The following is a 13182-nucleotide window of genomic DNA, read 5'->3' on the forward strand; positions in this document are numbered from 1 at the left end:
CATATATTTTGACTCAAAAATTAACTGTGTCCAAATGGTGTTCCAAAAGTCTTTGGTAAGAATTAAATCCCAAGAAACATAGAAAAAGTTCTTAAACAACCATGCCAGGAAGTGTTTCAGTTCTTTTTGAGCTTGAATCAAGCTAAAATTTACAAATTGTTGTTCAAGAATCTTTTCAAGTTTAAGATAAATGTCCATATGCGGCTCTGAGAGCCAAGAGTCTTCCCACGGTTCCTCCATAGTTTAGATATGGAACAGCAAAACAAAACCAAGAAGAGGAATCCAAAGTTTCTAGGGTTTACTCACACAAATCAGTCGCTTAGGGATCGGAGATCGTTCTGCCAGCAACTCTTCACCATTTATTACAGTGGGGATTCTGCAACACACGTGTATCAAACCAGGAGTCCCGTGGAAAAGAAATATATATGGACAGATTCTTGGTAGACGTTTCAGAGATGTTTATTTCTCCAGCCGCATGGCCGGAGCTCTGCCAAGGAACTCTTGCAGTCACGGGACCAGAGGGTCCTTGCCCGCGTGGGGAAACACAAACCAACCAATGGGGAACGAGGCTGACCAGGGGCGAGGGAAACCCCATCTCTGTCCCCTCAGGACTCCTCTCCCAGGGCTCCATGGCAGGGGGAGGAGACCCCGACAACAAGAGAGTGGGCTTCAGCCATAACAATGTTTCATCCCGGCCACAGTTTGGGTCGGCACTTTCTCTGAAAGTGGGAGAACAGGAATGCTATGCCATTCAGGCAAGAGGAATCTTTCCAGGGCTGGTCATAAGGAAAGCAGGATCTCGTTAGCAGTTCCTGGGAGCAGACAGTATTTCTGACAAGCTCGGAAAGAGCTGAGCCCAGGTGCTGTTTTCAAAGCCAAGGCCTAACAAGCATTTCTCAGATCACGCTGCAGCCTGGAAAGGAGGAGAGGGGAATGCACCAGCACACTGGGATCCCAGGGATGTCCATGGCCTGGGGTGATGCTGGAGCAATGCCAGGCACCCACCAAAGCCACTCTGTCCCTGCCCCCTGCAGCCGCACAGGGGAGAGAAAATTTAACCAAGGGTTCCTGGGATGGGATAAGACTGGGAGAGATCCCTCAGCAAACACTGGCACGGGCACAACAGACCCAGCCTGGGCACAGGGAGGGTGTTTATTACCAACCAAATCCCAGCAGCACAAGGAGAAGGCAAAGAAATCTCTCCAACCCAGCGGGGATCACCCGGAACAGGGGTCACCAGGGCTCTGCCCAACGGGGGTCACTGGGGATCATCCAACGCCGATCCTCCCACGGGGGATGGAGCTGGAGCAGCACACGAAGCTCTTCCCGCACTTAAGAAACTCGCAGGGCTTCCCTTAGTGGTGGATGCATTGGTGTTCAGTCAAGGCAGAGCTCCTGGAGAAGCTCTTCCCACACTGAGGACATTCGTAGGGCCTCTCCCCAGTGTGGATTCGCCGCTGGGTGACGAGGTGGGAATTTTGCTTGAAGCCCTTCCCACACTCAGGGCAGCGGAAGGGACTCTCCTCTCTTGAGTTCACTAATGTACGAGGAGATTGAAGCTGGTCTGAAACCTCTTCCCACACTCAGAACACTCATAGGGCCTCTCACCAGTGTGGGTGTGCTGGTGGTTTCTCAGGGCAGAGCTCTAGCCAAAGCTCTTCCCACTTTCCAAGCAGTCATAGGGCCGTTCCCCAGTGTGGATCACCTGGTGCTGGATCAGCTGGGAGCTCCGGCTGAAGCCCTTCCCACATTCCCCACACTCATGGGGCCGTTCCCCAGTGTGGATCCTCTGGTGTTCCCTCAGGTTGGAGTTCCACCTGAAGCTCTTCCCACATTCCAAGCACTTGTGGGGCTTCTCCCCACCCTGAGGCTTCTCCCCCAGCTCCGAGCTCCCCCTGGATCTCCGGCCGCCTTCCTGGCACAGGGGGGCTCTTTCCTCCTTGGATCTCTCTGGGCTGTGTTTGCAGCCCCTCCTCATGTGGCCCCTCCGGGGCTTTTCCTCCTCCTCCATCCGGCCGCACCTTGGGAATGACAAATCCTGGTTTTGGGGGGGAGAAACAAGGGGTGAGTGCAGTGGCTTGGGGGTTCCTTCTACCCAAATCCATCTCAGGAAGTCTCTGGGCTCTTACATCCATGAAAACCTCCAAGATACTAAAATCCAGCCAAAAAAACCCCCAAACACCAAGACACCACCCCAAAACTCAGAAAACCTCAATATCCAGGAAAAAGCCCTTCCAAATTATGAAGATTCTACCCCCCACAATAACCAAACCACCAACATTTAGCTCAACTAACCTCAGAAACACCAAGGTTCACTCCTCCCCCCCAAAACTCAAGGTTCAGCCCAAATAATGCTGATTCAAACCAAAAACTCTGAGATTCAGCAAAAAATACCCTCCCCAGAGTTCCCTCTCTGTTTTCACCACTTTGGGCTGTGGGTCATTTTCCCTCTCCTGGCTTCTGGGGTCCTGTGTATTTTGAGGTTCCCCCCTATCCGGGGTTCCCGCCTTCTCTGGGCTACCAGGGGTCCGGGGAATCCCAGGGGTCCCGCCTTTCTGGGCTCCCCATTTCGGTGTCCAAGGGGTCCCTGGTTCCCCTGCTCTCCATCCTCCCCCTCCCTTCAGGCTGCCAGGGGTCCCCCAGCTCCAGGATCTCCCCTCTCCGCTCTTCCCACTCCGTAGGTCTCGGGCTTCCCCCAAACCCGGCTCTGCCAGGCAGTCCCTGAAACCGGTGTCCCTGAAACCGGTGTCCCTGAAACCGGCGTCCCCCTCACCCCGCGCCGGCACCGGGCGATTGCCACGTGGTACCAGAGCCTGACCCAGGGAGACCAACCCACACGTGGGGGGAGACCCCGCATCCCCCCACCCACGGCCGGGGCTCTGCTGTGAGCCACCAGTGGGAACCCCCCCCCAAAAAACCCTCCCAGGGACTGCCCAAGGTATTTGGGGCGAGCTTCTCCTCCCCGGTCCCCTGCGGAATGCGGGGGGGGCGATGATCCTGGGGCAGGGGGGCTGCAGATACAGGGAGCGATGGACGCACGTGCTGCCTCCCCTTCCTTCTCCTGTTCCTGCTCCTGCTCCTCCTCTATCCCTCCTCTTCCTCCCACTCCTCCTGCACTTCCTCCTTCTCCTTCCCTCCCTTCTCCCCCTCCTCCTTCATCCCTGCTCCTCCACCCCCGCTCCTCCTCCCCCCAGGCCCAGTGCCCACCCTTGGCCCCCTCCCCCCAAACCCATCGCATCCCATGGGAGGAGCAGGGATGGAGCTGGGGCCGGTCGGGCTGGGGCAGCGCTGGGCTCTTGGCTGCTCCCAGCTGCTGTGGGGGAAGCCAGGAAGGGGAAAAGAGGGAAGATTGTTGTGTGGAGAAAAAAGTTTGGGGCTTGTGGTCACACTAGTTGGGGATTTGGACCCCTTTGGTCTCACTGCAGGAGCCTGGAGATTTTGGAGGGGGAATACAGAGATGGGTGGGGGATGCCAAGGGATTTTGGGGACAGGGTGAGGGGTTGTGGGAGCCGCTTCCTGGGGGGCAGTCAGGCTGGAGACCCCTGGGCTGGACTCCTGGTCTGGGCATTCCAGCTCCCATTTTCTGCTCTCTTCCTCCCTTTTTCCCACCTCTCTCAATATTTTCCCATCGTCCCCACCACACCCCTGAGATGCCCACATTCACCTCAGTCCCACTGCCCCCAGACACGGGAGCTCCCAGCACCACCAGTACCACCAGTACAGCCCCAGCTGCCAGCACACGCCCCATGGCCAGTGCCGGGCAAGTGCCGCCAGCCCCAAAGCAGCCACGCTGTGCCGTGGAGGGGTCCCCATGGCCCTGCCCCACGCGGCACTGGGAGCACCAGTCCGGACCAGTGCAGAGCACGGGTGGGCAGCGTCAGAACCCACGAAAGTGGGTCCAGCACAAGCCATTTAGAACCCCCCAAACTGGTGGAAAGCATCAGGATCCTCCCAAAAAAGGGGTCACATCCGCCTCCTAAAATGACCGGGAAATCACCCAAATCCGTTTATAACCCCCAAAACGGGTGGAAAGCAGCAGGATCAACCCTAAAATGGGTTCCCCATGTCCTTCCCTGTGGAGCCGCACTCCAAGTGCAAGAGCCAGGTGTGTCCCCCCTCCCAGTAACACATCCCTCAGGATTGGAGGGTGCCCCAAAACCTCCTCAGGAACCGGATCCCCCAAACCTCTTCATCCCAACATGTGTCTGTGTCATTCCAGATCCCATCCCAGCCATCCTCCCTCTCTCAAATACAGCCCCGTTCTTACGGGGGCAGAGCTGCTTCTGGGGGCATCAGTGAGTGCAGGGGATCCTTTATCCCCCTCGTGCCGCTCCAAGCTCCCGAGGGCAAAGCCCTGGTTTCTAGGGCTGTCCCCTTCCCCCAGATTTGTTGGTTGTAATACCCAAGTGCGGCAACCCCGTGCCCTGTGGCAGCAGCCGTTGTCAGGACACGGCCCCGGGAGCTGCGTTAATGCCCGGCTATTATTGCAACCCTACAGTATATCACCGTGTCCCGCAGCCGTAGGGTGGAGGAGGAGAGAAGATCCAACAGGCAGGAATTGTGCAGCGAGATTGATTTATTTAATTATTTTGCAAACTCTTTTATAACTTTTTTCTTCGTAGTCTAATTGGACAAGGATCAGCCACTCCTTGGGGGTGATTGGCTAAAATCCTAAAACGTCCATTGTCGAAATATTTTTCTACTGTACCATAAACAAGACTTTTCAAGGCTGCAGGTGTTTGGTTGTTTACATAGCTCTGCTACCTCTTCTATGAGAGAGAAAAGTCTCTCACGGACTTAGAAAATAGCAAGAAAATCCTCGCTAGCAGCATTTTTGTATCCACATCCGGCCGTGGCCGGGAGCGAATGAGGGGAGGGGAGTTCATAAGGACCCCCCCGCGCCTCTCGCTCCGCCCAAAAAGGTTTTTAATGTATGGGAGCGATTTTCCGCGGTTTCTGGGCTCGGCAGGGCCGAGGCGGCGGCAGCGGGAGCCGCGGGGCCCGGCCCGTGGGGGCGGCCGGGGGTGAAAAGTGCGCGGCGACCCCAGCGCGGTGCCCGAGGGCTGAGCGGAGCTGGTCAGGAACAACCCCCGGAACCCCCCGGTGCCCGAGGGCTGAGCGGAGCTGCTCGGGAACACCCCGCTCGTCTCCGCCGCTCCAAGCCGCTTTCCCGGCTCCGGCTGCCGCCGCCGCCCGGCCCCGGCGCGGTCCCGCGGGGTCGCCGCTCGAGGCGCAGCTGGAGGGGCTCGATCCGGGCCGCGCCCCGCCCGTCCCTCGCTGCGGCTCCTCCAGTGACACGGGGCGCCGCGGACATCCCGGTGCAGTTTTTTATTCGATTTTACTCCGTTCTCTGGATTTTATTCTACTCACCCTCCGCCCGTCCCTCGGTGCAGCTCCTTCAGGCGCGGGCGGGGCAGACGCCTCTCGGTGCGGCTCTTTGATTGTATTTTATTCTCTTCTCTGTATTTCCTTTCGTTCCCAGCTCGCCCGTCCCGCGGAGCGGCTCCTTCAGGGACCCGGCGCGGCACAAACCCCTCGGGGCGGCTCCAGCAGAGCCCCGCCCGCCGCCGCTCCCCGAGGCCTCCCCGCTGCTCCCCGGCCATCGGACACCGCAGGCCGACCCGGCCCCTTCTTCCTCTTCTTCTTCCTCCTCCTCCTCCTGCGGGGATTCAGCCCCCGCCGCCGCCCGGCTCCTTCTGCCGCTCCTGCCCGGCACGAAGCGGCGGTGCCGCTGACGGGGCCGGAGCGCGGCTGCCCCGCGACTGCCCCGCGCCTCAGGGCCGGGCCGGGGAGTGACCGCACGGCTGGGGAGGGACCCCCGCTGGCCAGGGCAGGGACTGATCCCACGTGGAGCTCAGCTGTCATCCTGAAATGAAGGAATCGAACGTGGGTGCTGGCACTTCTGTAACCTCAAGCTGTTACTCGATACTCGACACTTTAGTTCTGGCAACAGGAAGCCCTTCAGCAGCAATGTCTCTCCCAGCCACTGGTTTCTGGCTCACACCCAGCTCGGAGCTTGGACAAGAAACCCAAAGTCCCAGAAGAAAATGCTCTGCCGTCACTTTTTTTTCATAGTTATATTTTATTTTATACGTGTCTGTGATGACGTATTTAAGAAGGAAATCAAAGCCATGCGCAGCTCTCCCGTGGGGTGGCGAGTCGCCGTGGCCAGGGCCATCCCGGCTCCACAAGCGGCCACGTGGCTACTGCCATCTCAGCATGGCCAGCGGCAAGCTTTGCCTGCTTGGCCACCTCTAGCCAGCTGTGCTGTGGGCAGAAGGGCAGGGGCAGCGGCAGTGGCTTCTTTTTTGTGCCCCGCTTGAAGAAAGACATTGAATGGCGCCGGTGCTGCGGTGGCCGGCACCGGACGTGCAGTGGCGGGGGGAGGGGGCTACGTGGCCAACAACGGAGGCATGGCGAGCGATTCCCCAACGCAGAATTCGGACGAAGTCGGCCTCTCGGCGCTGTGAAGTCCTGCAGAAGTCTTTGAACTGGTGGAATTTGTTGGTAATGGTACTTACGAGCAGCAGTTTTTTCCTTCTTCGAGAAAGAGGAGGAAGTGAGGACACGTGGTGGAAGACAGTGTGGCGGCACCAAGGTCAGTGGAAAGAAAGAGGGGCAGGAGGTGCTCCAAGTGTCAGAGTCGAGATCTCTCTGCAAGCCGTGGTGAGGACTGGGATAAAACAAACTGTCTCCCTATAATTCATGAAGTCCATGGGGGGATGCAGAGATCCTCTTGCAGCCCATGTGCAGAACAGGTGCTTGCACCAGAGCAGGTGGATGCCGGAGGAAGCTGTAATCCAGTGGGAGACCTGAACAGAGAGAGAGGGCCTTTTCTTCCAGAGATAGAGGAAGAGGGCCCTTGTTCCAGTCTAGAGCAGCTTATCCTTAAAGACTACACCCCATGGACTAAAATGATCCACACTATGCAGTTTTGGGAAGACTGTTTTGCCTGTGGGAGAGACTCACGTTACAGCAGGTCGGGCAGGACTGCTACTCGTGAAATTAGAACCACGCTGGAGAAGTTCATTAAGAACTGTCTCCCGTGGGAAGACCCCACAGCACAGCAGAAGAAAGAGACTCCCCTCCCTAAGCAAACTGAAGAAAGATTTCGGGTGAGGAACTGACCAAAACCCCCACGCCCTGTTTCCCTGCACTGTTGGTGGGAAGGAGGGAGGGGTTGAGGGGAAAAAAGTGTTTTAAAGGCTTATTTTATTCCTCATTATCCTTCTCTGACTGCTAATAATAAATTTACTTTATCCCTTTAAGTTTGAGCCTGTTTAGCCCTTAGAGTGTTTTTTCTTAATCCTTATCTCAACCCATAAGCCCTTCGTTTTTTTCCCCTTCTCTGCTCAGCTGTATCAGAGGACGACGAGTGAATGGTTTTTCGTGGGTGCCTGGTGTTTGGCCAGTGTCAAACCACAACACCAAGGAGATCGATGGAAGTAATGAGGAATTTTTGAACTCTTTCCGCTGCTGTTTCCAGAAGGTCCCGGCCGGGTCCTGCCGGGAGGAGCCGGGGGCGGGGAGGGCCCTCAGGGCTTAACTGGGGGGAAAAGTTGAATTGGGGCAAGGAAACTTTAATGGTGGGGAGAAAATGTGAACGGAGGGGATTTGAATGGGAGGGGATGATTTGAATTGGGCAGAGAAAATGAAGTGGGGGAGGAGCCCCCCAGCCCTCGGCTGTGGCCCGAAGGTGCTGCCAGCGGTTCCCCTGCTCCCACCCCCCGGGCTGGGGGCGCGGAGCTGCCGCTGCTCCCTGGGAATGCCACGGGATAAAAACTCCACTCAAGCTTTTATGTTCCCAGTCACTCCCAGTAAGATCCCACTTGCCCCCAACATGGTCCCAGTTGTTCCCAGTCATGCCCTGTATGGTTCCTTTCACTCTCAGTCCCTCCCAGTACGAGTCAGGTACGGCCCCAGTCACTTTCAGTATGAACCCAGTCACTCCCAGTCAGTCCCTCTATGATGCCTTTTGCCCCCATCATGGTCCCAGTTGCTCCCAGCATGATCCCAGTAACTCGCAGATACTCCCAGTACTATGCCAGTCACTCCATGTGTGACCCTGTCAGTCCCAGCATGATCCCAGTATGACCCCAGCATGGGCCCAGCTGCTCCCTTGTTGCCCCAGTTCTGGTCCCAGTGGGTTCTAGTTCCAGTCTGTCCCAGTCCATCCCAGTCTGTCACATTCTGTCCTGGTCCCTTCCCAGCAGCTGCTGCCATTTCCCGGATCCTGCCCCCTCCAACCTCTGGAGCTGCCGCTGGACATCCCCCCAGGATGCTGACGGGGGTCAGGGGCTTCATGCTGGACTTTGTTTTCCTAGGCTGGGGCTCAGCCTCCACCTGTGGGAGAAGGTGAGGGGGGGTCTCTGGGGGGCCATGTCCTCTTGGAGCCTGTGAGCCCCTCTCAGGCCTCCCCCAACCCCGGGGTCACTTCTTTCCCCCGGAGCTCCTGACCCAGCTCGTGCTCCCCCCTGGGAGGGGACTTTGGGCTTTTTCCTTGGGCCCCCCTGGAATCCCCATTCCTCGGCACTGGGACCCCCCTGCATCTCCTTCCCCAGCTCCGGGACCCCCCTGCACCCCCTGACCCTGCACCAACACCCCCCTGCACCCCCTTTCCAGGTATCCATCTCTCCCAGCCCCTGGATCCCCCTTTTCCCTGACCTCGGGGACCCCCGGACCCCCATTCGCGGCCATCCCAGGGCACCTCAGCCCCAGGCCTCTCTTTGCTGGGAAACCCGAACTGGGCACGGGGCTCTGCAGCCGCTCTGGGATTTGTGATCACCCAAAGGGAGAGGAGAGGAGAGGAGAGGAGAGGAGAGGAGAGGAGAGGAGAGGAGAGGAGAGGAGAGGAGAGGAGAGGAGAGGAGAGGAGAGGAGAGGAGAGGAGAGGAGAGGAGAGGAGAGGAGAGGAGAGGAGAGGAGAGGAGAGGAGAGGAGAGGAGAGGAGAGGAGAGGAGAGGAGAGGAGAGGAGAGGAGAGGGAGAAGGAGATTCAGAATCAGGGATTGGACTCACAGCACCCAGTTCCGCTCTGCTGGGGTTGGGGACTGCAGGAAAAATTGGATCTGCTGCTCCCGGAGCTTTCCCCGCTTTGGGCCAAACCCAGCGGGTTCCAGGCAGAGTTTGGCCGCAGGGCCCAGGAGTTCAGCCCAGCCTGGCACAGGGGTCCTGCAGGGCGTGGGTGTGGAGGGTCCCAGGGGGGTCCAGGGGGATTCAGGGGGGTCCCAGGAGGGGATCCAGGTGAATTCCCTGCTTCCAGTGAGGGATCTGTATTTTAAGAGAGGTGGTTGATGGTGCTGTAAAGGAGCAAACTGCAGAAGAAGTCACAGAGAAGTCATTTAAGCAGGGACTACCCGTGGTTAATTCCTAAAACCAAAATAAGTCAGTATTTATTTTGAGGGAAAATGATTTCTAATGGCATTTTGAGGGTCAACAGGATAAATACACAGAAATAAATACAAAGAAAATACAGAGAGGTGAGACAGGAGTGGAGCTCTCTGGACTGATCCTGGGCAGAGCCCGGGAAGACCCTGCATGAATTTGGCTGCCTGAATGCAGCTCTTGCCCGGGCCCCAGGGCTGGCCCCCTCTGGGTGTCTCTCCCAGCCCCACAGGGATGCTCCTGCCCCTTCCCTGGTGCCCCAGGGTCCTTCTGGGGCCACCCAGACACCTCCCTGGGCCTCTGGGGGCCCCGTGGCACGGTGCAGACAGGGATGGAATCAAAGCTTCCTTGGAAGATGGAGGCAGGAGAATATTGCCCACGATCTTCTTTCCAGCTGCCCTCCACACTCCTGCAAATCCTGCTGGGACACTCAGGCTCTCCATTCTGGGGCTCTGCAGCTCCCGTGCAAACCCATCCATCACTGTGTCCCCTCTCGCATGGATATCAAGGAAATGACACAGCAATGTCCACAAAACCTGAACTTGATTAACTTGACTGCTCTAAAAATCTGCAGCTGGGGGGTAATTGGAAGACTACGGGGTGAGAACCTTATGCCTCCAAAAAGGGTCAAGAGTTTGGAACTGGAACACTCAGGGAAACTTCAGCTTCTGGGGGAAAAGGTGGCTGGGAGCTCTGTGGCTGAGGATGTGGGGCTTCACTAACAATGGGAAAGGAGGGGAGAAGGGGTAAAAGGGGAGGTTTAGGAGCCCTAAACGTGGCGTGAGGGGGGTGGGTCATCCCCAAACTGAGCCGAGGGGAGCAGGGATTTGGGAGGACTATGGGAAAGGGGTGGGAGAGGGGGGATAAAAGGAGGGGGGACAGTGGGAAAGTGTCCCCACCACTTGAATCCCTGGAGCGATTCTTTGGGGCTTGCGGGGGAGGGGGGATGGATCCGCACTGGAGGGGTCCCCAAGCCCCCTGCCCATCCCTGGGGGGCTCATGGGGGATTCCCCCACCCAACACCCAGTGCTGCAGGGGGCGGGGGGGGGGGGTAAGAAATAAGGGACCGGGTGGGCACAGAGGAGGAGCGGGGGGAGGAAGAGGAAGAAGAGAAGAGGAGGAGCAGCAGGAAGAGGAGGAGCAGGACGAGGAGCCGAAGGAGACGCACGACGTTCGCTGCCCGCTCTCCGCCGCAGCCTCGGGAGCATCGTCTCCCCTACATCCCGCAGGTGAGCGGGGAGGGGAAGTTCGCCCCAAATATATCAGGTGGTCCCTGAGCGGTGCCCAGAGAGGGGAGAACCCCGGGATCCGCGGGACCCCCATCAGCCCAGAGGAAGGGAGACCCCCAGAACCCCAAAGTGGAGAGACCAAAGAGGGGGAAATCCTGGGATGGGTTTTCTGGGCTGAGTCGTGGTCGTTTGGAGATCTTTACAGACACAAAACCCCCAGTGACTTTCTGAGATGGACCTGGGCAGGAGGAACCCCCAGCCCAAGGCACTCATCCCTTGTTTCTCCCCCCAAACCAGGATTTGTCATTCCCAAGGCGTGGCCAGATGGAGGAGGAGGAAAAGCCCCGGAGATGCTGCACGAGGAGGGGCTGCAAACACAGCCCAGAGAGATCCAAGCAGGAAAGAGCCCCCCTGTGCCGGGAAGGCGGCCGGAGATCCAGGGGGAGCTCGGAGCTGGGGGAGAAGCCTCAGGGCGGGGAGAAGCCCCACAAGTGCTTGGAATGTGGGAAGAGCTTCAGCACGAGCTCCAGCCTTATCCATCCCTGCAAGATCCACAGTGGGGAACGACCCCGTGAATGTCGGGAATGTGGAAAGAGCTTCAGCCAGAGCATGGTCCTGATCGAGCACCAGGTGATCCACACAGGGGAACAGCTCTACACCTGCACGGAATGTGGGAAGAGCTTTGGGGGCAGCTCCATCCTGAGAAAGCACCGGCACACCTGCACCGGGGAGAGGCCCTGCGAGTGCCCCGAGTGCGGGAAGAGCTTCGTGCGCTGCTCCAGCTCCATCCCCCGTGGGAGGATCGGCGTTGGATGATCCCCAGTGACCCCCGTTGGGCAGAGCCCTGGTGACCCCCGTTGCGGGTGATCCCCGCTGGGTGGGGGGAAGGTATTGGACTCATCAGTTGCCAGGCAGACCCTCAGCGCCGAGTGCCCCGCACTGGACTCGGCCTCCCCGTGTCGCGCACTTCATTCCCAGTCCCTCCCAGTGCCACCACAGACCCTCTCAATCCCTTCCACTCGCTCTCAGTCCATTCCCAGGCCACTCCCAGACCTGCACCCTCTCTCCCAGTGCCTCCCACTGCATTTCCAGGCCCTCTCAGTGCTGCACCAGCCCTACACCCTCCCTCTCTCCATGCCTCACCAGCTGATCCCAGTGTCTCACAGCTCTCTCCCAGTGCCCCCCAGCATGTCCATCTCGCTGGTGCCTTTGAGCTCCCAGCCAAGCCCCAGACACGTGCTCTGTTCCGAGATGGATTTCTACCCTTCGGAGATCCAGGTGAGGTGGTTCCAGGGCCAGCAGGAGCTCTCAGGGCACGTGGTGGCCACTGACATCGTCCCCAATGGGGACTGGACCCACCAGCTCCTGGTGCTGCTGGAAATTCCCCCTGGTGTGGGATCACCTCCACCTGCCAGGTGGAGCATGTCAACCTGGAGCAGCCCCTGAGCCAGCACTGGGGTATGGCCCGGCCCCCACAGCGCTGGGGGGAGCTGGGGAGAGGACTGGAGGGGCTGGGACGGGAATTGGGGTGTGCTGGGAGTAACTGGGAGGGAGTTTGACAGAGCCTGGTTTAAACTGGGAGAGGGGAATGAGGGTCTGGAAGGGCTGGGAAGGGGTTTGAAGGATGTTGGGGAGGCTGGGATGGGGCTACAGGGGTCCTAATGGACACTGGGAGGGAGTGTGGGGGTGCTGGGTGTAACTGGGAGGGCGTTTGAGTGAGCCTGGAGGGGCTGAAAGAAGACTGGGGACAGAAAAACAGGGGTTGGGATGAGGTTGGTTGTGCAGGGAAGAGACCGGGAGGGGTCTTGGTGAGTCCTGGTGGGGCTGGGAAGCGACTGGGAAAGGGTTTGGGGGTCCTGAGAAGGCTGGGGAGGGATTGGGAGGAGGTTTCAGGGGGCCCTGGGTGGGCTGGAGGCGACTGGGAGGGTGCTTGGAGAATCTCGAGGTGTCTCTGAGAGGTTTTGGGGGTTCTGACCCCTGCAGACCCCCCAGAGATGCCGCCAGACGCCGCCCGCAGCAAGATGCTGACGGGGATCGGGGACTTCGTGTTGGGCTTCGTCTTCCTGGCGCTGGGGCTCGGCTTCTACCTGAGCAAGAAGGTGAGGGGGGGTCCCGGCGTTCGTGTCCCCCCTCCCCCGGAGCTCTGTGCTCCCCCGGGGCCCCCCAGCCCGGTGTCACCCCCTTTGCTCTGCCCACAGAGCTCCTGAGCCGCCGGCAGCCGCAGCCCCTCCCCGTGGCCTCGGGCCCGGCCGGGACCCCCCGCTCCATCCCCGCGCTGATTTTGGGGGGGTCGTGTGTCCCCCCCAGCCCCGCTGTCACTCTGTCCCTGCCCGGCTGCTGCCAGTGTTCCCAATAAAGCTTCCCAGTTCACCCCGGTCCCGTTTATTGGAGGGCGGTGGGGAGGGATTTGGGGGTACCCCGCGAGGGGGGCCGAGATTTGCTGGGGGGGGGGAGGAGAACCTGCCCCGGGATGGATCGGGAATGGGGACCCCCGTGTGTCCCCCCCGTGTCATCCCGCTCTAGGGGAGCATTAGGAGGCCCCTAAACTCCAACACGGTACCCAGCGAACC

The 13182-nt window shown here is 59.1% G+C and overlaps 2 protein-coding genes and 2 long non-coding RNA genes across 4 annotated transcripts in view; 2 read left to right on the plus strand and 2 right to left on the minus strand.

Annotated features, from left to right (window-relative positions):
- Positions 1-13182, plus strand: part of LOC116436886 (zinc finger protein 660-like) — a 163335-nt gene that overhangs the window by 146680 nt on the left and 3473 nt on the right. The window lies entirely within an intron of this gene.
- Positions 1-13182, plus strand: part of LOC116436931 (zinc finger protein 79-like) — a 509410-nt gene that overhangs the window by 137478 nt on the left and 358750 nt on the right. The gene's annotated exons all lie outside the window — the stretch shown is intronic.
- Positions 1-13182, minus strand: part of LOC116436957 — a 133737-nt gene that overhangs the window by 93433 nt on the left and 27122 nt on the right. The window lies entirely within an intron of this gene.
- LOC116436955 lies at positions 1321-10988 on the minus strand. Its single transcript, XR_004237124.1, has 3 exons — positions 10907-10988; positions 5817-5821; positions 1321-1331 (listed from the first exon to the last, which is right to left on the minus strand). It is a non-coding gene; the product is annotated as an uncharacterized LOC116436955 (long non-coding RNA).

Source organism: Corvus moneduloides, chromosome 31 (assembly GCF_009650955.1).
Source record: "Corvus moneduloides isolate bCorMon1 chromosome 31, bCorMon1.pri, whole genome shotgun sequence".
Taxonomy (NCBI): domain Eukaryota; kingdom Metazoa; phylum Chordata; class Aves; order Passeriformes; family Corvidae; genus Corvus; species Corvus moneduloides.